The sequence below is a fragment of the Leptonychotes weddellii genome, chromosome 5 (assembly GCF_054177405.1).
Source record: "Leptonychotes weddellii isolate Sample4059 chromosome 5, ASM5417740v2, whole genome shotgun sequence".
Taxonomy (NCBI): Eukaryota; Metazoa; Chordata; class Mammalia; order Carnivora; family Phocidae; genus Leptonychotes; species Leptonychotes weddellii.
Window position 1 is genome coordinate 53,484,040 of NC_138373.1, and position 9,865 is coordinate 53,493,904.

At 41.2% G+C, this 9,865-nt stretch overlaps 1 non-coding gene across 1 annotated transcript; it reads left to right on the forward strand.

Annotated features, from left to right (window-relative positions):
* The first annotated feature begins 354 nt into the window (after positions 1-354).
* Positions 355-460, forward strand: LOC115939706 (U6 spliceosomal RNA). Its single transcript, XR_004074479.1, has one exon. It is a non-coding gene; the product is annotated as a U6 spliceosomal RNA (small nuclear RNA).
* The last annotated feature ends 9,405 nt before the right edge of the window (positions 461-9,865 follow it).

Here is a 9,865-nt window from a genome sequence, read left to right on the forward strand (position 1 = left end):
GTGGCTCAGTCGACTGGGCATCTGACTCTTGATTTTGGCTCCATTGGTGATCTCAGGGTCATGGGTTGGGCCCTGTCAGGCTCTAAGCTCATTCGGGGTTCTGCTTGAGATTCTCTCTCTCCTTCTCCCTCAGCCCCTGCCTCTCTCTCTCTCTCAAATATACAAATAAATCTTTAGGGACACCTGGGTGGCTCAGTCAGTTAAGTGTCTAACTTCGGCTCAGGTCATGATCTCAGGGTCCCAGAATGGAGCCTCAAGTCGGGCTCCATGCTCAGTGGGGAGTCTGCTTCTCCCTCTCCCCCGCCCCACTTCTATGAGAGCTCACACTCCCTCTCAAATAAATAAATTAAATCTTTACAAATAAATCTTTAAAAAAAATAAAATTGAAATAATATAGAGAAGATTAGCGGGGTCCCTGTGCAAGGATAATACACAAATTTGTGGAGTGTTCCATGTTTTTTTTGTAACATTGTGTGTCAGCTCTACTCAAATTGAAATTAAATAAATAAGTAGGAAGAAAATTCTGATACATGCTTCAACATGGATGAAACTTGAAGACGGGGTGCCTGGGTGGCCCAGTCATTTGAATGTCTGTCTTTGGGTCATGATCCCAGGGTCCTGGAATCAAGCCCCGAGATGGGTTCCCTGCTCAGCAGGGAGTCTTCCTCCCTCTCCTTCTGTCCACCCCCACTCGTGCTCTCTCTCTCACTCACACTCTCTCAAATAAATAAATAAAATCTTTTAAAATAAAACATAAAGGGGCACCTGGGTGGCTCAGATGGTTAAGCATCTGCCTTCAGCTCAGGTCATGGTCTCAGGGTCCTGGGATCAAGTCCCACATCAGGCTCCCTGCTCTGCGGGGAGCCTGCTTCTCCCTCTCCCTCTGCCTCTCCCCCTGCTTGTTCTCTCTCTCTCTCTAATGAATAAATAAAATCTTTTAAAATTTTTTTAAATTAAAATTAAGAAAAAAGAAACTTGAAGGGGCGCCTGGGTGGCTCAGTTGGTTGGGCGACTGCCTTCGGCTCGGGTCATGATCCTGGAGTCCCTGGATCGAGTCCCGCATCGGGCTCCCTGCTCGGCAGGGAGTCTGCTTCTCCCTCTGACCCTCCCCCCTCTCCTGCTCTCTCTCTCTCATTCTCTCTCTCAAATAAATAAATAAAATCTTTAAAAAAAAAAGAAACTTGAAGACATTATGCTAAATGAAATAAACCAGTCACAAAAGGATTAATACTGTAGGATTCCACTTATTTGAAGGGTAGTCAAATAGGTAGAGACAGAAAGTAAAATGGTGGTTGCCAGGGGGTTACCAAAGGGCCAGGGAGGGAGATAGGAAGTTATTGTTTAATGGGTACAGAGTTGTTAGGGTTTTGGGGGTTTTTTTTTAAGATTTATTTTTTTTAAGTAATCTCTTTTTAAGTAATCTCCATCATGGAGCTCAAACCACAATCCCGAGATCAAGAGTCTCTTGCTCTACCAACTGAACCAGCCAGTCAGTGCCCCAGGTATGGAGTTTTAGTTTTCCAAGATGAAAAAAGTTCTGGAGATGGATGGTTGTGATGATGGTACAACAATGTGAATGTACCTAATACCACTGAACTATACACTTAAAAATGGTTAAAATGGTAAACTTTATGTAATGTAAAGCCACAATTAAAAAAAAAAAGAATAGCTTCACCCAATACTACACCCTTAGCCACATTCAGATCTGGTACAGATCAAAAGATAGTGAACTTAAATCTGATGCAATAATCAGCACAAGAGTTTTGAGGGTCTTGGAGTATGGATAAGCATATTTCACAAATGGGAGGAAAGGGAATAATTTGTAGCCAGAGCAGGACCTTGATAAACTGCAAAAATGAAAAAAGGCCACAAATTCTTCTCATTGCTGGATGTATGTCCCTTTACTATGTGACTTTGCAGTTCCACCCATTAAGAGTCAGAGTCTATTTTTCTACCTTTTAAATCTAAGCTTGGGTGCACCTGGGTGGCTCAGTCATTAAGTGTCTGCCTTTGGCTCAAGTCATGATCTTAGGATCCTGGGATCAAGCCCCGCATTGGGCTCCCTGCTCGGCGGGAAGCCTGCTTTTCCCTCTCCCACTCCCCCTGCTTGTGTTCCCTCTCTCGCTGTCTCTCTCTCTCTGTCAAATAAATAAATAAAATCTTTTTAAAAATAAATAAATAAAAAATAAATAAATCTAAGCTTGGCCATGTGGCTTACTTTGCCCAACAGGACATTAGCACTGATGAATTAAGCAGAGGCTTGAAAAATGCTTGTGTATTGGGGCTTGCCTTCCCTTGCTGCTGATAATGCTGTAACCACAAAGAAGTTCATGTTAGCCCCCTAGAAGATGAGAAACCATGGGGAGAGCCCCAACCATCCCAACTGTCTCAGCTGAGGCTTGGGAAATGTGAGGGAGACTACTCTGGACTATTCAATCTGGCTCAGACTAGAACACCCACAGCCCAACTCAGTACCTCATGAGAAACAATAAATGCTTTTTGTTTTAAGCCACTAAGTTTTGGATGATTTGTTACTTAGCAAAAACTAACCCATACAGGATGGTTTTAGAGTTGTCAAAATGACTGGGGAAATTCTATTGACATTTAGTTGGTGGGGGGCCAGGTTTGTTAAGTGTCCAGCAATGCACACATGCAGTCCTGCACAATGAAGAATTATTCCACCCTACTGACCCCCAGCTGAAGAACACTGGAACAATGCCTAGGCTTGTCATACCACTTGGAAGAGAGAATTAAAAGAAATTGATAATTATGGAAAGCCTTATCTGTATGAGACATTATACATGCATTACTTAATTGATTCTACACAATAACCTCCTATGGTTGTCCCCACTCAACAGATAAGAAAACTGAGACTCAGACGGGTTACTTGGCTGTCTCATGTCACAGAGCTAATAGGAAGCAGCACCAGGACTTAAACCCACGTTGGTCAAAGGTCAGCTCAGGGAGGCCTTCCCTGACCACCTACTCCGAGGTGCCCTCCACACTTACCACCATCACTTGTTTTTTTTTTTTTTTAAAGATTTTATTTATTTATTTGACAGAGACAGAGATAGCGAGAGCAGGAACACAAGCAGCGGGAGTGGGAGAGGGAGAGCAGGCTTCCCGCCGAGGAGGGAACCCGATGTGGGACTCGATCCCAAGACCCTGGGATCATGACCTGAGCCGAAGGCAGACGCTTAACGACTGAGCCACCCAGGCGCCCCCACCATCACTTGTTATTACATTATTCTTTTATTTCTTTCGTAGCACTCCTCTCTATTATCAGAGTGTTTGTTTACTTGTTGTCATGAGCCCCCTACCAGAATAACTCCCATAGAAGCAGAGGCTTTGTGGGATTTACCCACCACTGCATCTCCACTCTGCAAATTATTGCTGAGTGAATGGAGTGAATGAATGGCTTCCTATTAAATCCAGATGCCTAGGCCTCAAGCAGGCTGGTTTCTCTCAGCTTCTGTTCCTGTTGGTGTCAGCTCTATTGTCCTCTCCACTGGCTCTGATTCATGTGGCCCAGTCTGAGACTTCTGCCACGATGAAAGCAACTTCAGAAATCTGCTAATACAACCTCTTCATTCTCCAAATAGAAAAAAGAGGTTCATTGACGTCTCCTCAGGGATATCCCTTCTCAAGACACACCGTGGTCTCAACACCTTTGTCATGTTCCTGCACCTACCTGTGCACTCAGCCTTCACCTGCACAGAACAAGCCTGCTTCACTGGGCTGCTCTGCGGATGATATAAAATAATGTGATTTTCTTATATCTCACCAACTTCAAGGATGACCATCAAATGTCACGATAATGATCGCAGATTGCAGCCTGGGGCTTGTGAGGACTTCACATAGGCTAACTCGGGCTCTTAAAAAACCTGAGAGCTCTTGATGGAAACACTTGCTATGTCAACAAATTCTCAACTTTGTATGATCGTGATAATTACAGACAGTAAGACAAGCATGGCTATCTATCACTATGGAACAAACTCCCTCAAAGCTCAGTGGCTTAAGCCAACAATGATTTATTATTTTTCATGATTCTGTTGGCCATGTGGTTCTTCTGCTGATTTCACCTGAGCTCATCCATGTAGCTGCGTTCAGCGAGTGGGTGTGCTGGGGGCTGGGCTCAGTGGGAATCTCCTCTCCTCCTGCTCTTTCATCTCAGGCTTCTTGGTGGCATGAGGTTCCAAGATGACAAAGGTGGAAGCCGCAGAGCTTTTCAAGGCCTAAATTCTAGAACTTGCACAACATCACTCCCACCATATCATATCTGTCCAAGTAAGTCACAAAGGCCAGCCTAACATTACAGGGGCTGGAGAATGGATTCAGCTTCTGGATGCGCGCAGCAAAATCACATCACAAAGGGCTGTGTGTTCTGGCATGGGCCAAACCTGTGGCCATTAAGACATTTGTTGGGAGGGGCACCTAGGTGGTTCAGTTGGTTAGGCGACTGCCTTCGGCTCCGGTCATGATCCTAGAGTCCCGGGATTGAGTCCCATATCAGGCTCCCTGCTCAGCAGGGAGTCCGCTTCTCCCTTTGACCCTCCCCCCTCTCATGCTCTCTCTCTCTCTCATTCTGTCTCTCAAATAAATAAAATCTTTAAAAAAAGATTGTTGGGATTCCACATTATATTATCTTCATAGCTCAGACAAATGTGTTGTTAATGATAAAACACCGATGTCTCAAGCATGAAGGAAAGCAATATTCAAATCAACAAAACTATCTTCAAATAGCTCTGTGATAGATTTTTTTATAAAACCTACTCGCAGGGCGCCTGGGTGGCTCAGTTGGTTAAGCAACTGCCTTCGGCTCAGGTCATGATCCTGGAGTCCCTGGATTGATTCCCACATCGGGCTCCCTGCTCAGCGGGGAGCCTGCTTCTCCCTCTGACCCTTCCCCCTCTCATCTGCTCTCTCTCTCATTCTCTCTCTCTCAAATGAATAAATAAAATCTTAAAAAAAAAAAACCTACTCTCAAATAGCTTTTTTATGAGACTGTTATAAAGATCTACAAATGTTTATCCTTCCCCCTGCACACCCGAACCAGGAGTCCTCCCTCGCCACTAGCCATTCAGTTTCTCATTCTTTTCCATGGAAAAACTTTCCTTCCACTTTCTACTTAGTTATGGCTGCAGTCTCAGCAGCAGTACAGCTTGGCAGCTCCCCTCAGTTTCCTACTTATTTTGGCCAATTGCCACCTAGAATATTAAGTCCCCTGAGACACGCTGTCAAAGGCAACACTCGTGAAACTGCCTATTGCATTTTTTTTTTTTCCACGCTATTGGGAAGAGCAAGACTCCCACAGGGCAAAGCAATCTCCTGTGAATGCCCGAGGAGAGAAAACCCGGGGAAGAGCTAGGCTCTGACATGCAGCTTCTGGTAAAGTCTACAGAACTCCTTTTAAACAGCCAGGTAGCCATTAACTTTTAATGGGGACTTTTTTGTTGCTCAGTGATTTTTGGAGCCAACAGCTATTCTGTAAGAACTGCAAAACACTAACATTTATTCGGAGGACTATTCCTCCATGTTTTTCTTCATCAGCAAAAGAAATGCAAACTTCTTCCTTCGTCTCCTCTTAACCAGTTGTGAAAGAATTTGGGCTGGTTCAGTTCAAGTTCCAAATTACAAAAATTGTGGAAGATAACATTCGTTTTTATGTGTCCTGAAAATATTGGTATCTGCCATTTGTAGACAAAAGAAGTTAATCGGGGAGCAAGTCAAGAATAAGAAAACAGGGCACCTGGGTGGCTCAGTTGGTTAAGCGACTGCCTTCAGCTCAGGTCATGATCCTGGAGTCCCTGGATCGAGTCCCACATCGGGCTCCCTGCTCAGCAGGGAGTCTGCTTCTCCCTCTGACCCTCCTCCCTCTCATGCTCTCTGTCTCTCATTCGCTCTCTCGCAAATAAATAAAATCTTAAAAAAAAAAAAATAAGAAAACAATTAAGGGGCGCCTGGGTGGCTCAGTTGGTTAAGCGACTGCCCTCGGCTCAGGTCATGATCCTGGAGTCCCTGGATCGAGTCCCGCATCGGGCTCCCTGCTCGGCGGGAAACCTGCTTCTCCCTCTCCCACTCCCCCTGTTTGTGTTCCCTCTCTCGCTGTGTCTTTCTCTGTCAAATAAATAAATAAAATCTTTAAAAAAAAAAAAAGAAGAAAACAATTAAGGGGCACCCGGGTGGCTCAGTCATTAAGCATCTGCCTTCAGCTCAGGTCATGATCCCAGGGTTCTGGGATCGAGCCCCATGTCGGGCTCCCTGCTCAGTGGAGAGCCTGCTTCTCCCTCTCCCTCTACCTGCCTCTCTGCCTACTTGTGCTCTCTCTCTGTCAAATAAATAAATAAAATCTTTAAAAAAAAAAAAGTTAACTAAAGTAAGATTTCTGAGTTGTCCATAAATACTTCTAAATTTGAATTACTATTCGTGTCAAAACACTACTGAGATTTTATGATTACTGTATTCGGTACTGTTAACTTAGCTAATAACATCTGTTCACAAGTAAATAAAGCAAAATACGTAGAAGGAGAAATTGATGTCAATAAGTTACAAGTTTTCTGCGCAAAATAAAAAGTAATCAAAAACAGGTTTCTATGATACATTTAAAAGAATTTAAATTTATTTTAATTTTTCTATTATCTAATATTCTATATCTCATAAGTAATTTTTAAATTCTTATAATGTGTAATTAATTATTTAATGAAAGCTATAAAATATTTTCGTATAAGGAACACTCCAGGGGTTCCAATCAATTTTATTTATGAAAGATCATTATGTTTATGTATATAAATCCACACGTGTATTATGAATTTATTTGAAACCCCCCTATATTTAATAAACTATGAACTTTTGGATTACATGCACATTTTTCTCATTCCTCTTAATATATTGGATATAATTGTTCATCTAAGATACAGTTGATTTTCTTTTTTGTGGCTGTTGTTTAGATTTTTATTTATGTAGTCAGACACTAACTTTTAAGCTTTTGGATAGTATGTCTGTCTGATATATCACTTCTTCCAAGGGTTTCTCCAGAGCACTATAAATCTATAATGAGAAGGAAGCATGGGCAAGTGAGTATGAAAAATGTCCAGGAAAGAATCCTTGCTAAAGACTGCACACAATTGAATATTTCACATTTTAAGTTATTTCTATTATGTTATCTCCAAAGGGTCAAGCATTAAGTTTTCACTCACCCTGATGACCTAATTTAGGCTTGTTCCAGATTTATGAGGACTGTAAAATTAGGAAACTTTCATTAAAAAAATTAAGACCCTCTGGATGGTTTCCCAAAGCACATCTAGCATTACTTAAGACTTTATTATTTCAGCTAGTTGGATATATCATATCTACGGCCCTAGCCAGGTCTGTAAGAGTTCTGTGACTGATGCCTAATGGAACCAATTTTCACTCTGGCAGAACAAATTCAAGTTCTAATACTAACTTGTATTCCAGTTTCCTTCAGATGCCAGGAATCAGACCCTTTAAGAGAAAAATGTATCCGAGCATCTGCTTATTAAGTGATATTCCATTTATTTCATCTAAGTAGCTGGCAGGAACAACTGACTAAAGTCAAATCTAAAATAGGAAACAAGTAGTTTTTTAATTACTGAATTTGCTTTATTCTTTGTTTAACCTTCGTTCTCTATTCTCCTTCATGGCCTCAATTTTCTACAAACTTCCCCTACCTCCATTGAGGAGCACGACCCTTCTTTAAACGGGAACGAATGTTCCAGTGCACTCACCCACCTACACTAACAATCATATTACAGTCACAGCCCATTGACTGTCGCTCACATTTTTATTACCCTGCATCTGATGAACATTGATGCACTTGGGTGTCTTTCCCTGCACTGGGAGGAAAAATAATAATTTAAATAGAATTCTAAAAGTTGGCATGTTTTGTCAATAGCTTCATTGTTCCTTGTGTCCATTCATCACATCTTGCCTGCTATTGAAATCTTTCCTTACGTTACAACATTATTAAAGTCAGTCATTATTAAAGTCATCTCAAAAAGAGATACCTCTGCAACTTCTAAGATACTGTCAACCAAGAATCATATTTTCAATATTTCAAATTCTATTGTATTTTCAAGCTTCTGAAACAAATATAATATTCCTGCATATTTCCTAAGATGGAATTTCATGTAGACAATGATGTGAAAGGAAAGATGATGCTTATCTAATGATTTTGGCACTGCCCCTAGATAACAGTACTCCTCTAAGAAAACTAGCAATAGTTTTCTTATTATCAGAACACATTAACATGCATATTCTGGAGTCCTACATGTCTTACGTTTGAGACAGAGAAAAATAACTAGAAAAACAACATAAGAATAGTTATATTTGTGTTCATCTAGTTTCATTAAAATATCCTTTGGGCACACTTTTTTAAAAAAATAATTACACATTATTCTACAAAATCACTTAAGGGATTATTGTTTTCATTTTCACAAAAATCAGATTTGATTAAAGCTTCATGAAAAGACCAAAACACAAATTATTCCACAATTCCTAATTTTCCAAGCCCTTCCTTCAGTTGAAATTACTTAAGTAATTTGAACCAGATAGCTTAAGTTGTTGGAGGTAAAGCTCAGGGAATAAGCCTCCCTATATGGAATGCATGCACTGTTTTTAGTAATTTTCCATTAGTATAGTTTTGCCAAAGTATGACTGCAAATGAGAAGCCATAATTCTGAATACTTGAAACAACTGTGGATCATTTTTTACTTGTTGACATTTGATATAAAAAATACTGTTTAAATTGCTCGTTGATGCTATTTTCCATTTAATCACAAAGAAATTCAAAGCAAAGATAATCATTTTATTGGTTTACCAAAGATCCCTGATGAAGTGCACACATGGTGAAGAACGAAGTAGGTCCTCAACAGTGTTCTGAACTTCAGCGGAAACTGAAAACATGGGCATGGATTTATAGATCATACATTACAGGCTGATTAGGGAGAAGTCTGCACATGATGTATATTCTGTGTGTGGTTCATGTGTGGGAAAGAAAGAAAACCAGAAAGAGAGGGGGAGAAAGTCACATTCTCATAATGAGAGTTCTCTCTCTCTCAGTAGATTTATTAATTGGGAGTGGAGAGGAAGATAATTCAGTACTCCTCTCTGGTGGCAAGAGGATATCAGAAAAAACTAAAGCATCACATATAATTTACTGTAGAATCTCTTGTCTTAGATTAGAGGGAATAGGAATTCTGTTACATGTGTATATATGTACAGATGAATACACACATTTTTCTCTTCTGAAATTTTGATCTTAAATCTGCTTTAAATCAAAATGAGTTGAGCTTCACACTGGGGCTGGGTGAGAAAGAACTTTCTAAAAACTTTGTTCAACCCAGCCAATACTTTAAAAGTGAACTAATGAGCAATATCTCTCAATTACATAAACTTGCTCCAAGAAGGACTGCCTCTCTGTATTTTGATATTGGAAAAAAAAAAAAATGCTCGGGCTTTTAGGAACAAAGAAGGAAAGTCTTCTCCATCCTTCCTTCCCTCCCTCCCTCTCCACAATGTGACCACTCCAATTTTCCTGGTTTTCCTTTTTAAAATAAAACTCTGCCCCCTCCTTTCCTTTGACTTCCTTCCCTTTTCCTACCTCCACGACCACAAGTTTGACTAAAAATGATTTTCAAAAATAAAATAAAAATGATTGTCCACGCAGGACCCTTAGCACATCAACGTGGGAAGGAGACGTCCACTCTTGTGGGACTCGGCCCACCTGACTCAGAGGGTCTTCACCCGCCCGCACCTACCCGGGTCTCCCGCGCCCTCTGCTCTCCTTGCTTCTCTGGGGGCTCTCCTTGCTTCTCTGGGGGCTCCCCCAAGGGGCTGAGCACCCCCG